Genomic DNA, 16,053 nt, shown 5'->3' on the forward strand with positions numbered 1-16,053 from the left:
GATGCCTGCTCATCCAGTGTTTCTTCTGAAATGAAGGGCAGTTTGTCCCCCTTTGCTACAGTAACAGCATCTACTCCTCTGAGAAGGCTTTAGACTACATGTTGGAACATTGCTGTGAGGCTCTGATTGCTTTCAGCCACAAGAGCATTAGTGAGGTCAGGTACTGATTCTGGATGATCAGTTCTGGAGCTCCATCACTCCAGAGAACACAATTCACAGTTTATTAGTGAAAATATATTTCTCTGACAAACATACTGGCACATCGTCTGCTGAGGAGAAAAGACAGCGCAGAAGATCCTCATCAGCATCCAACACCAACTTGCCTTACTAGCCCTGTAAACTCACTGACTCATCTGAACGGGTTACACATAAGACACAAACATCTACCGTTCTGCGTTATGAAATGTTTTCAAATGTATTCCTACTCATGTTGGTTTTAGGGTGCAACAACATGATGTATAGCATCAAGTAAAACAATTGGCAACAAAGCATGTTATTGATTAGGCAGCTTGACAAAAATAAAAACAATCAAAACAACTCACTTTAATGTCATCTAAAAACTTTCCTGTATGACACGTAAGATCCAGCTTGGTGGATAGCGTGACTGTCATGCGTGAGTGTGCGAGACAATGTACACTGCTCGTCTTCTCGTCTTCCAAACAAGGTCTTTTCTCCTCAGCGGACGGTGTGCCGATGTTTGTCAGAAACTCAGCATGGTGAGATGTTAATATCTGATTAAACAAGCAGTCAGAAATGAGAAGCAGCACATTCAGCAGGGAATCTAAAACTGCTGGTCTAAAATGCTTGGCTAAACTACACTGTTATCAGGGTTGTGAATGCACTCAGACTAGCTTGGACATTTTTTTTTCTCCAGTCTTTAGCCTACCGTCCATAAAAAGCAGAACTTTAGTTCACTGAGATTTCTTAAAACCCAGTATCTGAATGTGGACTGATAAAAACGCTAAAACTGTGTGTATTTGAAAAAGCACATGGTTGCTGCTGTCTTCCATGTGATGAGCTGCTTTGGGTCTCCGTATCTGATACGGCTGATGACTGAACTGTCAGTGTGCCATCCTTAATATTAAAGTTCATTACATGATGTTGTTGACCACACACAAGCTACTTGATTTATTTTTTCTTATTTGTTTAGAGGAGAAATATAGAAGAAGAGCCTGTCACGGCCTGCATTAAAGATTTATTTGCATTTTTCCTTGTTTCCGCATCCCGAGGTTCATTGCGTGCTGGTGAGGATTTGGGAACGTGGTGTAATCAGCAGAGGAGTGAACGGTGGCTGAGGAGACCGTTTTAAACATATAAATATTGGGTCTAAGCCCTGCGATGGACTGGCGACCTGTCCAGGGTGTATCCTGCCTTCCGCCCGAAGACTGCTGGGATAGGCTCCAGCACCCCCCCGCGACCCTGACGGAGAAGCGGCTTAGAAAATGGATGGATGGATGGAATATTGGGTCTAAACTGAGGCAAAGAGCTAACGACATAAATGTTACGAAAACCTATTCCCATCAGTCACCGGCAGTGAAGCATCTCCAGCTCTAATAATGAAAATATGAAGCAAAAAGCAAAGTTTCTGTCTCCATCTTTAAAGAACTTAACAAGAACTTGACAGGAGCAGCATTTCATGACGCACCAGTAAGGACGGTGACACAAACAGAAAATCCACCGTAGAGCAGACCATCTTATTTTGGTTCAGCCTCTGCAGGTCTACACAGCCTTCGAAGGACACACCTTTATAGACCGCGTCCTTTCAAGGATGCAGCCCCTGAATTGGGACACATTGTATGTCAGATTCATGACGTGTTCTTAAACTGCAGGACTGTTTGTAACTTTGTGCTCTTGAATGTGCGCAGATTCTGTTCTCACCTAAGAACAAATCCCAAATAAGAAAACACTGGTGAATATCAGAATCTTCCTGAAAACTTGTAGGTGAATGAGGCCCAGTGTTTTTAAGTGTGTTTTTGAAAATGGGTATTTGCTCACCTACAAGTAAGTACTTGAGGCCTGTAAAACGCTGTTTGGGACAGTCATAAATTTAATCATCTGAAAAAGAGGACAGAGAAACACCCAAACACTGCTGGATGTGAGCTCAGAGAGTGCACTGATGGATTTAGTGAAGGCAGCGCTGCTTTGATGCTTTCTCTCCTGCATTTGTCTTTGATTCAAGGGTACAACGACAGACAGAGCACTGCTAGCGCCAGACATGGGGGGGGGTGTAGATACACCGTGTCCCGCACTGCCACTGGACAATAGCCCACACATTCAGACGAACGCGGAGTTCCGGCAGGTCATCTGTGCAGAAATACGAGGCCGGGGTAGATAAGAAAACAGGGGACAAACTGCGCTGATTTATTCGTCGAGGACGCGTCGAGACTTTCTCTGGACAGTTGATAAAAAGAAAAATGTCCTGCGAGGGGAAATTTGTGGGAGGCACGAAGCCTCTCTTGAGGAATGGGCCCCAGCCTCATCCTTCAAAGAGAGAGAGAGAGAGAGAGGGAGAAACGGCGAGAGCAAAAGACACCTGTGATAGCTTTAAAAGCTAATCCATCAGACACACTCCCTTTGACGCATTTAGTAGCTCCGCATGCGCTAAACGTTGGGCCCGTTATGGAACAGGTCCTGTCGCGTGGGTTATATGGGCAATTTATGGGCTGTGGAGCGGGCCGGGAATCGCTCACGGTGCCCCCCTCTACCCCTATTACTCACTGCGGGATGGCCTGCCGCTCTCCAGGGTCCTGATGAGGAGCGCTCTGAATGGATGGATGCTTCATGAGCACATTAATCTACAGACGTGCAAGGATTTTGAGCACACATATACACATGCACAGAAAAGCATTCACAAGTTTGGGATCTGTGTGCAAAAGTGAGAGACCATTTCACTTCCAGTCAGAACAACCTTCCGGTTCACATTTTTCATTTTTTAGATGTTTTTGAGGAGATTAGATATAAGATAATCCACTTTTAGGAGGTAGGAGAAAGTCAGAGGAAAATACAGCAGTTTCTAAAAGTGGAGTTCTAAAAATGATTGAAAGATACAGAAAAAATGGGGCTCTTAACAACCACCTGCAACGCCTTATAGACATCAAAACTGTCCCAATCAGATAAACATAAAATGTTTTTTTACTGAAGAGAGAGAGAGAGAGGAGAAAATCAAGCTGCCACAGGTGTTTCTGTCCATCCTTCCACTGTGAGAAGACGACTCAGCATTGTGGGTCTGAAAGGATGTGTAGCTGTTCAAGAAGAATCTCACTGAGAAAAGGAGATGGACACATCAAACACAGAAGCTGAACAATGGACTAACCACACGAGGGTCCAGACCACAACACCACAGAATATGTTTGGGATTCCTTGAATTGGAAGGAGAAAACACTGAGCTTTAACTGAGCTTTGGTATCCCTGCTGCTTTCTTTGAAATCACAGCAGGAGTTGTACCATTGAATGCTGGTATGTATACCTCACACATACAGTGTGTGTATGGATGTGTCTCCAATATCCTACACTTCTCCTGTATTATGTTATTCCCCTAAGGCATAACATTTATGACATTGACTGAAAACAGTCCTAATTTAATTTACATGATCATTTTCTAACAGTAACACTTTATTTGGATAGTCCACTTTAGATGATTGTAGACACTTGATTTACTTTTGAAGTTACATCCAACTAAATATCTATAGTGGGCTATCCAATATTTCTTGTCAATAATTTGTAGGTAGTCTGACCAGAGGAGGATGGGTCCCCCCTTGTGAGCCTTGGTTGCTCCCAAAGTTTCTTCCTCAGCTCTGAGGGAGGTTCTCCTTGCCACTGTCACCCCTGGCTTGCTCACCTGGGGGTTTTTACATTTCACATTAAAACTTTGTCTTTTCTGGAATTCTGTGAAGCTGCTTTGTGACAACATCCGTTGTAAAAAGTGCAACACAAATAAATTTTATTTGATTTGATGATATCCAAAAAAAGTGAGACATAAATGTGTTGGTTTTTGTGACATCACAAAAACAGAGAATTCACTATCCATCCATCCATCCATTATCTTCCGCTTCTCCGGGGTTCGGGCCATGGGGGCAGCATCCTAAGCAATGAGGCCCAGACCTCCCTTTCCCCAGCCACTTTCACTAGCTCCCTGGGGGGGATTCCGAGGCACTCCCAGGCCAGCTGGGTAATATAGTCACGCCAGCGTGTCCTGGGTCTTCCACCGGGGTCTCCTCCCTGGTGGATTTGCCTGTGACACCTCCCAAGGGAGGCGTCCAGGAGGCATCCTAACCAGATGCCCGAACCATCTCAGCTGGCTCCTCTCGACATGGAGAAGCAGCGGGAGTCCCTCCCGGATGACCGAACATCTCACCCTATCTCTAAGGTAGAGTCCAGAAACCCTGCGGAGGAAACTCATTTCGGCCACTTGTATTCGCGATCTTGTTCTTTCGGTCATTACCCAAAGCTCATGACCACAGGTGAGGGTGGGAACGTAGATCGACCGGTAAATCGAGAGCCTTGCCTTATGGCTCAGCTCTTTCTTTACCACAACAGACCGGTAAAGAGCCCGCATCACTGCTGATCCAGCACCAATCCGCCTGTCAATCTCCTGCTCCCTTGTACCATCACTCGTGAACAAGACCCCGAGATACTTAAACTCCTCCACTTGAGGCAAGAGCTCATCCCCGACCCAAAGAGGGCTCTCCACCCTTTTCCGCCTGAGAAACATGGCCCCGGATTTGGAGGTACTGATTCTTATCCTGGCCGCTTCACACTCAGCTGCAAACCGATCCAGCGAAAGCTGAAGTTCGCGGCCTGATGTCCCCAATAGGACCACATCATCTGCAAACAGCAGCGATGTGACCTTGAGGTCACCAAACCAGACACCCTCCATCCCCTGACTGCGCCTAGAAATTCTATCCACAAAAATGATGAATTATGAACATGAATATGTGACAAAGGGCAGCCCTGACAGAGTCCCAACTCTCACTGGGAATGAGTTTGACTTACTGCCGGCCATGCGAACCAAACTCCTGCTTTGTTTGTACAGGGCCTGAATGGCTTGTAGCAAAAAGCCATGTACCCTGTACTCCCGAAGCACCTCCCACAGAATACCTCGGGGAACACAGTAGAATGCCTTCTCCAGATACACAAAGCACTTGTGGACTGGTTGGGCAAACTCCCATGAACCCTCCAGAATCCTGGAGAGGGTGAAGAGTTGGTCCAGTGTTCCACGACCAGGGCGGAACCCGGACTGCTCCTCCTGAATCCGAGGTTGGACTATAAGCCGGACTCTCTTCTCCAGTAACCCTGCATAGACCTTACCAGGGCGGCTGAGGAGTGTAGTTGGAACACACCCTCTGGTCCCCTTTTTTAAAAAGAGGCACCACCACCCCAGTCTGCCAATCCAGTGGCACCACCCCGATGTCCACGCAATGTTGAAAAGGCGTGTCAGCCAAGACAGCCCCATAACATCCAGAGCCTTGAGGAACTCGGGACGGATCTCATCCACCCCTGGAGCCTTGCCACCAAGGATCTTTTTAACTACCTTAGCGACTTTGGGTTTGGGTTTGCCTGGTCTGACCGGCATCTTCCCCCACCACCTGATCCAACTCACCACCAGGTGGTGATCAGTTGACAGCTCAGCTCCTCTCTTTACCCGAGTGTCCAAAACACATGGCCGCAAGTCTGATGACACGACTACAAAATCAATCATTGAACTGCGGCCTAGGGTGTCCTGGTGCCATGTGCACTTATGGACATCCCTCCAGGTCTCACTGTCATTGCCTATGTGAGCATTGAAGTCCCCCAGTAGGACAATAGAGTCTCCAGGAGGAGCACTTTCAAGCACCCTTCCCAAGGACTCTAGGAAGGCTGGGTACTCTGAACTGCTGTTCGGTGCATAAACACAGACAACAGTCAGGACCTGTTCCCCAACCTGAAGGCGTAGGGAAGCTACCCTCTCGTCCACCGGAGAAAACCCCAACATACAGGCACCGAGTCGAGGGGCTATGAGAAAGCCCACACCTGCCCGCCACCTCTCACCATGGGCAACTCCAGAAAAGAATAAAATCCAACCCCTCTCAAGGAGATTGGACCCAGAGCCCAAGCTGTGTGTTGAGGTGAGCCCGACTATATCTAGCCGGTATCTCTCAACCTCGCAACTCAGGCTCCTTCCCCACCAGTGAGGTAACATTCCAAGTTCCAAAAGCCAGTTTCAGCAACCGAGGATCAGAACGCCAAGGCCCACGCCTTCGGACACTGCCCGATTCACAAAGCACCGAACCCCTACTACTGCCCCTCCCATCTGTGGGCCCGGCTGGGCACCATGAGTGAATGCCCGGCCACCAGACGCTCGCTGGTGAGCCCCTCCCACAGGCCTGGCTCCAGCATGGGGCCCCGGTAACCCTGTTCCGGGCAGGGTACACAAGTCCTGTTTTCTTGTTTTCATAGGGGTGATTATGGATCACACTTTGTCTGGCCTGTCACCTAGGACCAGTTTGCCCTGGGAGACCCTACCAGGAGATTTTTCTCCAGACAACATAGCTCCTAGGATCATTCAAGCACACAAACCCCTCCACCACGATAAGGTGGTGATCCATGGAGAGGCAGAGAATTCACAATGAGCTGTTTTTGCAGCTTAGCTTTTCTGTGTGAACTGTATGGACTGTGGAGTGAATTGGGCACTTTAAAACTTTACCAATGTTTTGAGTTTTACATGATATGGGCATTTTGATAAGGCAAAAGATTCAATCTATGATACAAACACAAGTACAAAAGGCTTGGCAGTAACATTGACACACACACACACACACACACACACACACATACTGCCTGCATGTTTACACACAAGGAGAGGACACACCCACACACACTATCCGCATGCACGCAAATCACACACTCATACACGCAGACACATGATGATGAGAAGTGATGACGATCTGTCATAACAGCCCATTCAGCGGAGATGATGGAGCGTGTGCTATTATCTAGACGTGCAGCGGACGTTCAGGAGAGCAATGGTCTCTTCCTAATGCACACTGCTCATTCATCCCCGCCAAGAGCGGCCAAGAATCCTAACCAGCTCTGCCAGAGCTTAACCAACACTCGCACACAAACACCAGCACAAAAGCGTTCCTACTGATGCATGAGCCAGAGGCAAAACCAGCACAGAGATGGCTCTTCGTCTGCCAGCAGACGTGTCAGATACTGAGAAGCTCTGGCAAGAAACAAGCCAGACACACTAAACACCACAGATATCAAATAGCTTCAGGTCTTTAAAGAGTGAATGTCATGGAAAACAAATTTTCCACAATTATTTAAAGAAGAATCTACAAAGTAAACATTGTTAAAGTCAACATGAAATCAAAATGGACCTTATTGATCTTGGCATAACATGGTTATATTAATCACAACATCAAATCATTTAAAAGACTGAATTCTTGTTTTCTGTACTCTTTAATCAAAATGTAATGAATTTGTCTGCCTCTGAAAGCGCAATACTACTTATCACCAGGACAAAACACTCAGCTAGATCAGAGACCCTCACTGATACCACATTTTGCCCCTATTTTCCATTCACGTTGAAGTTTTAGAACATCCAATTGACTCTCCTCTCCATGAAGACCATATATGGAAGATAAGCCCTGTTGGAGCTGGTTTTGCCAAAGCAGGTCCAGTAATGTCATTTGCGTATGATTTGAGTGACCAATTTGTATGGGATAAAGGATCTATGTAATTTTCCCAAACTATCCCAAATAGTACGGATCGAAACATCATTGCGTGGGCGCATACATCAGCGAAATCTGGCAGGTGGTACACATAACAATAACATACTGTGTGACTAACTGGCATACAGATCAGCATTAGGCTTGTAAAGTGTGCTCATTCAGCTTACCGATTGTTGCCCAACAAGACAGCAAACACACTGACTGATGAGAGAACCTTGTTATTTGGAAATCACCAAACATGTTGTGGATTTCAGCAGTCTTGTCATGAACTTGATGATTAAGGAACTGTGTTAAATCAAGCTCCATTTTAGCTGTTAGCCTTGTCTTCAGGCTGCACAAAAAAAAATTGGAGGCACTCCCTTCTATTACCTGGGTGATTTGAGAAGGACTATTATTACTGAGGGAACTCAGAATTCAACAAATTATAGAAAGCAATCGACTCCGGATTGATTACTTAACGGACGTGTAAAAACTCCAGACTTGGCAAATTGATACTGGATTAAAATCACAGATCTTGTTGGTAATCTCTCAAATCACGGCAACCTTCACAGATAAAACTACTCGAGCCTGGAATGAAGCTGAAAAAACAGTCAATTTTTTGTTTTCGTGATGTCGATGAAAAGCAATGCTTTTACAAACATCCACCTAGTCGCACTGAAGTTGTAAGGTGCATTAAGACCAGACATGGGGACTCAAGTCAGTGTTGGGACTTGATTCGCATGTGGACTTGCACTTAAATGACTCATGACTTGACTTAACTGCCTCCCTAATTCACCTATAAATTTCCATTTTTTATGTTATGGTCTTTATGTATAAACATAAATGTTAATTAAATTAAAATCATGTTATTAAAGGCTAAGAGTAGATAAAAAGTCAGAACTTGCTGTTTTATTTTGCCTCAGTATTAAAAAGTAAACAGCCTGAAATTCATGAAATGGCCTCAGGAGCACCAACAGTCCACCAAATCGTTGACTGACTTTTAGTATTAGTCACTGATTTATCTTGTGTATCTTTCTTGTGTCTAATAAGAAAATGTATTTATTTTACTAGCCAGTGATTGGGAGGATTGGGATTTTTGGATCCAGCTGTTGTTCCTCTGTTGGACTTGTCTTGCTCTTTATTGGGCTGATCCCAGATTTCTGTAAAGCTGCTTTTGGATAGAAAGTCTGTTGCAGAAAGCGGCGTAAAACTGAATCCAACTGAACTGAATATTCTTACAATCATCCATTAATTACACACAGAGCAGGCATACATATAATAAGCGCAAACTCTTTGGAATGTCTGCAAACAATTTTCAGGCGATATAATATCAAAGCGTCTATGAACGCTGCAAATGTCAGAGTCAATTCCCAACAGCTTATACAGTCTCCTGCTCTTCCTCTCCAGCTAATTCATCCTCTTTAAAACAGTAAATGAAGAGAAGTGAAGAAAAAAATGGGCTGGGTGTGGAGGATGATCACGAAACAGCCTAGCGCTGAAAAAAAAGAGAAGAAGAGAAGATGACGGAAAAAGAGTTTTAATTAAAACGATACAGTAACCGGTAAACAATTGAAATATAATTTGCTAGCTTGGCGGTGAGTGAAGGAGGGCGTCGTTGGCGTTTTTAATTAGCGTGGGTGAGGGTGATAGTGCTACTTCACTGGGTTTGGTGAGAAATGAGAGAAAGAGAAAGGGGGGATGGGAGGAGGGATGGAAGCCAAGCTCTCCACCCTCCATCATTGGAAACAGATTTGAAACCCCACTGTTCTCTTTTTCCGTCTGCTTATTAAAGCAGATTACAGTTCTGGCATTTTAGGCTCGAGAAAACAAAGACTGATTTCACACTTAGTTTTATTGCTCAACTCCACAACAGGGTTTGGATTTTTGTGGGTTTTGGTTTTTACTTAGTGTGGTTAGTTTCACATTACCGCGACTAAAGTGCACCAAATTCTACATGTGGGTGTTCACTGATTGGTCAGGAAATTGGCAGGGATGTTTGGCCCCATAGCATATCACAGTATAAAATCCAAATTTATCCCTCAAATATATCTGCTAAATATCAGCCCTAAATATAGCTGCTGTCAGACTACAACCTCTAATCTCCAAAATGCTAAGTTTACAGGAGAAGGAAAAAAACATGCTTTACTTTAAATGTAAGTCAATGGAACCAGACATCCATGCGAGTAATTCTAGGTCCTTTCTTTTGGTCCTTCTATCTTCAAACTGATTGAATTAAGAACTATTATCCAACTGTGTTTGCACACAGAGGAATTAGACCTCCGCATTTAACCCATCTGTGCAGTGAAACACCCACATACATGCACACTAGTGAACACACACACTAGGGGTCAGTGAGCACACTTGCCCGAAGTGGTGGGCATCCCTATCTATAGAGCCTGGGGAGCAGCTAGGCGTTAGGGGCCTTGCTGAAGGGCACTTCAGTGACATGCTGTCAGCCAAGGGGATCGAACCACCCCAATTATGTCAAAAACTGAAAAATGGAGATACAAGGTTTTGTTCAGCAGAGATATTCATGATGAAATGGGTAATCCTGCTCATTGTCTTTCATGAAAATAGGACACACTTAATGTCTAGCTGTTTCACAATCAGAGTAATAAAGATAAATCTCTACTTTATCATGATCGATCGATTCAATCATGCGTCAGTTTGGATTTAACCCATCAATTTACCAGCGCCTGACCCAACCTATCAAAATATGCTGTTGCTGCCCAGGTGACAAAATCAAATGCTTCACTATTGCTCATCTGCCATTATCATCAGCAGCTCATGCAGTAGGAACAATATGAGCATCTGTAAAGAGTCAAATATTAAACAGTCAGCACAGCACTGATGTAAAGAAGAAGACAGCATGCTCTGATTCCCTCGTTTGGTGCAGACTATCGTAAAAATGCATTCCCGCCAGCAGTTTAACTGATCCAGGTTCACTTGGATACAGACAGAGACCTGCAATATTTGGTAGACCAGTTCAGTTGTGTACAGGTGGAGCGTTTACACCCAGCAAAACAAACCAAATTAAAGACAAACTCTGGTCCACACCTAGCACAGGTAAAATTTAAATAGATTTAAGAGACTGAAATCTCAGGATTAAGGTGTGGTAGCCCAGGCACATAGATTACTTCCAACACAGAGATCCTTCAGCAAGATACATATGAATGACTTTGGCAACAGGACAGCAAACACTTTGGCTTTAGCAAAGAATGAAAAGAGCTTGTAAAAGCTGCATTATAAAACTTTCGAGAATTTTGAGTCCTCTTGGAAATGTGCGATTGAATGCAATGTGTGGAAGAATGTCGGATGTGCTTCGAATTCCTTCCCAGAACGCATGAATCTGATGATTGTGAGAGCGTTCAAACAGTATTCACGGAGAACTCATGGTCAGTGAGGATGTGAGTGATTGATCTACTACTGTCACATCTTGATTCTGCATTTGAGGCCTAAACATCAAGCAGCACCTTCTTTTTGGGCCTATGACTGCAATGTTAATAAGTAAAGACGTAAGACAGTTTTAAACTTTTTGCTGAAAGATTGCACTGAAATTTGTACTACTGATATATGCCTGCTCTGTGTGTAATTAATGGATGATTGTAAGAATATTCAGTTCAGTTGGATTCAGTTTTACATCACTTTGCACCAGACTTTATCCAAAAACAGCTTTTCAGAAATCTGGGGTCAGCCCAATAAAGAGCAAGACCAACAGAGTCCAACAGAGGAACAACAACTGGATCCAAAACTCCCAATCCTCCAAAACACTGGCTAGTAAAATAAATACATTTACTTATTAGACACAAGAAAGATACATGAGATAAATCAGTGACTAATACTAAAAGTCAGTCAACGATTTGGTGGACTGTTGGTGCTCCTGAAGCCATTTCACGAATTTCAGGCTGTTTACTTTTTAATATCGAGGCAAAAAATTAAATTTCACAATCACAGTTTGTTCCCACCCAAATTTCCTCATGGCTGTCCCCAGATGCAAGACTACCTCAGATCTTGAACTGATCACTCCTGTAAACCTCAATGTAAACCAATCACTCTGTCACAAACACTTGTTAGTTACTTTTTCTTATTGGCAACACAAAAGCAGCCACCGCCCTCAAAAACACACACGACAGATCACAGAAACTACTCCTCTGAAGCGTCCCTTACTCCTCTCTGCAGTCATTCTAGACTTGTTTTCTCTTTTCTTTCCATTTCTCTCATTCTGCCAAGGCTGAAAAAAAAAAGAAAGCGGAAAAGAGGACAGCAGCATCCACGCGAAGGTGGCTAATCCCTCCATTCAAACAAGTGAAAGCGGCTCTTCCTCCTCTTTCATCCGCACACAATTAGCCCAGTCTTTCCATTTTGCTCTAATAACCACCATTTCCGCCACTATCTCCCACCACAATAGAGACCCCATACGACAGACATTTTTAGAGGGGGACAGTTGCCTGCAGAGGGGATTTAAACAAAAAAAAAACTTCCCACTGAATAACGAATGCTTACTGAGTTGGGTCTTTTTTTTTGTATTAGCATATTTGTCAGTGCAAAGGCTGAGGCCTTTGTGTCAAACGCTAAGCTTCTTGGAGCTGACAGCACGATGGCTATCAATGTCAGAACAGTCAGGAGAGTTCAAGTCAAAGTGGCTTCAGCATGAGTGAAACACATTAAAATTCCTTCCAAATCCATGTACAGGATAAATAAGGTCATAATCTCAGCCTAATTAGCTTGACTTAGCCTGTAGCGGGCGGCTAGGTCTTTGACAGACCTTTAACCCTGGCACTGCAGATATTTTTTGGTCCAAATGACTTAGTGGCTAAGTTTTAGTCCTACTGTTGTGGATGTTGGATTATATTTTCACTCTCTGATGTTGACCAGAGGAGGACTGTTCCACTTCTGAGTCATGGCTCCACTGGATTCCGGCTCTTAAACTGTTTTTCTCACTGCTTTGTGACAATATCTACAGAAACAGGCACAATGCAAAAAAACTGAACTGAGTTGACCTGTCCATGCTGCACCCCACATATGTGTTTGTTCATAGTGAAGTGTATCAGGCTTGATAAAATGTTATATATGATATTGATATGATATTGGGCTCTAATATACATGTAGCTGTTTGCTGTCTGAAAGTACTATCAGAAGGCTCCATATGTTTCAACGGAGCCCTGGCTGAAAAGAGAAGGCTCTGTGTGCGTCGACGGAGCCCGAGCTTGGGGCTCTAGGATCCCAAGGGAGAGAGATGGGCCCCACGCTTCAGAATAAGCTGAAGCTATTATAATAGGAACCAGATGTGAACTATACCTTAAAGACGACAACAACTGGGGTATAAATGTCTGCTCCTGAAGAGACTGGGGAGAGAACATTTGGCTTTTTCTCTCCAAGCTGGTTCGCGAAAGCTTGATCCTCACTTCGATCTTCGATAAATGCAAATAAACTTCTTTTTCATGCAAGAGACGGTGTCTCCGAAGAGTTTCCTTCCTTCAAACTACAATAGCAACTAAGATAAGATAAGATGCCTTTATTGTCATTGCACAGCGTATAACAAAATTGAGCAGCAACCCAATGGCACTTTACACAAAATGACTAAACAAGAGGCTAAAATACTAAAACTAGCCATTTCTAGGTTGGACAAGCTTTACAGACAGTTCACCTAATAAACATAGCCTAGATTTTAGATCCACCACATAACACGGAGTTGCTGGTATAAAATGCTACATCACTGAGCTGTTCAATGTTGTTAACCGAAACAAGCCAGGCTGGAAATTACAATGCAACATGCAACATGTTTAATTAATGTCATTAAAAGAAACATTTTCAGAGGAGGGGACATCTGCTGTACCATCACAGTACAGGTTTAAAGCTGAAACTGTTTACAGTGACACAGCACTGGCAACATAAATGCCAGCTAAATATTAAGAAAGCTGGTAGATACAGTGTAAGTAATGTCTTAATGTAAGTTATTACACATATCCTTTTATTGCAGGAAAAAAAAATCTGAAAAAAGTTGCTGTTCCAGTCTGATTACAAATGTTATTGTTATAATGTTATATTTACGTTATTACCCTTGTGTAATTACATGAGAGAGAAAGGCCATTACAACTATTAAGATGTAATCACATGATGCAAAAATGAAGTTAACACACATGTGTTATTACATTAGGTGTACTTCTGTAACAGTGACTAAATCATTAGTAGTTACATTGTTGTTGCATATCGCTGTTGTCGGAACAAAACCTCGTATCACCAAAACGGTAAATTTACAGAAGGAAAAAAAATACTTTAGTTGTAACATATTTCTAAGCAATTTTGGGCTGTTTCCTTAAGCCCATTCATCACGAAAGTAAAGTTGGATACAAAATAAGAGACAAAAGGTATTTGGAAATTATGCAAAAAAAAAAAAAAAACTGGAAAATGACAAAAATGGAGATACGAGGTTTTGTTCCAACAGCAGTGATATGTTGTATCACTAATAACATGTAACTACATGGTTATTAGAGGCACTTAATAGAAACTTGGCCCCCAAAAAATACACCAGTCAATTCTAACAGTGACACATTCAATCATAACATAATAATACACTCTAAATTTCCATCATTTTGACAAAAAAAAAACAAGCCATGTGGCTAATTTCTCGTCAAGATGAACCGCATTGTTTTGCTTATGTTTTGTAAACCTGGTAACAGTTGCTATAAAACAACATCTGTGCACGGAGCACAAATAAGTCAACTGACCTTCAGTAAGTGTGGATACTATGCTTGCACTTATCCTGTTCATGCGAAAGCATCAGGCTTAAAACAGATGCACCTAAAAATACACACCTTGCTCTCACGCATTCTCTCAATGTCAGCTTCCAACAGGCCCCGTCTCCTCTTTCTCAAACTCCTCCCACTCGCTTTAGCACCAGCCCGCCCACCTCGCGCATCATCCTCAGCGGCTTTTCCTCTGGTGCCCATTCGGTAATAAGCGGCGATAATTAGACGAAAAACTGTTTGGCTGTTTGACCCGCGCTAATTAGAAAGTTTGCAGGCTTGGCAGCAGGATTCAGCGCCGGCATAATGAATCATAAAACGCTTCATTATGGCTGAGTCGGGAAACGTCCTCCATCTCAATAAACGGCCGCAGAGAGCAATCACGGCGCACACCAGCCGCCCCGTTTAGCCCCCGGAAAGAGAACACAGCCCTTTTTACTGTGGCCCGCTCTCTGTTTCTCATCCTCGTTCCTTTCTCTTTCACTCCATCCTCTCTCTCAGCTCTACGCTATCACCATCCAAAAGGTTTAGAATGACTTCGGAAGATATTTGTCAGTGAACGGAAAGCCAAGCTCTGTTTTGATAAACGTAAGTGTCTTATAATCTCAGAGGGAATTGCACTGTTTATTCAAAATGCACAATTCAGTAGTTGAGATATGAAACAGTTCATCGTAGAGAAATGTTTTGGCTCAGATTTCTTTACAGTGGTGGTGATAGGAACCAGGGGTCACAGCACTAATATAGCCAATTGATTTACTATCCAAAACCATTTCTGATCCTACACACGAGTGAGTTTTTATAAATAATCCTGATAATAGTGAAATATTACTAAAATTACTATTACTAAAAGTTTTATTTGAATAGTATTTTGCCTTGCAATTTCCTGCATGCTCCTTTCTGCCATCATTAATGGATTTTTCAAAATATATATCAAGCAAAAATCTTCTCAAAACTAATATAAAACAATGTCATAAAACAATTAAACACTTCAGACATCACCACCACTGTGAACAATTCTGACATGGTAAGTTTCTCGGGGTATTTCACACCAAACCAGTCTGAATGACTTAACACCTGAAATGAGGTGAAATTGCCCTTTCACAAGTTAGAAAGGATATTTATGCTTGCAACATGGCAAATATTCATTTTTTCTGCAATTTTTTGTGCATAACGTAGTTTAATGTATTGGGACAAAAAACAAACAAAAATATGTTCAATTCAGCAAATAAACAGTAATTGTGAGCTAAAATGTGCAGACGTGTTCTCTGTAGTGGATGTTTGAACTTATCTTCCTTTCAAAATCAACAAACGTCATTTGCCTGGGGTGCCAAAACTTTTGCACAAGATAATACCATCAGTTTCATACGGTCAAGTTTCATTCATTCGTCTCCACCATATTATAACTATTTCCTAAGGTGACTTTAGAGCACAGAACAGTGATGTGAAAACTGTTCACTGCCACCTTTCGAAACACCACAAAACAGAATTACGACGTCTCCAGTCACTAACATCACACCCTGAAAGATGTTTCAGAGACAATAATGGTCATTTCAGTAATAGGTTTGTTCACATTAATCACAGATTTGAATCACCTACACAAATATGAACCACTCTTT

General features: G+C 43.0%; 1 protein-coding gene across 2 annotated transcripts in view; it reads right to left on the reverse strand.

Moving 5' to 3' along the window:
- Positions 1-16,053, reverse strand: part of cacna2d2a (calcium channel, voltage-dependent, alpha 2/delta subunit 2a) — a 340,749-nt gene that overhangs the window by 97,806 nt on the left and 226,890 nt on the right. The window lies entirely within an intron of this gene.

This window comes from Pygocentrus nattereri, chromosome 26 (genome assembly GCF_015220715.1).
Source record: "Pygocentrus nattereri isolate fPygNat1 chromosome 26, fPygNat1.pri, whole genome shotgun sequence".
NCBI lineage: Eukaryota > Metazoa > Chordata > Actinopteri > Characiformes > Serrasalmidae > Pygocentrus > Pygocentrus nattereri.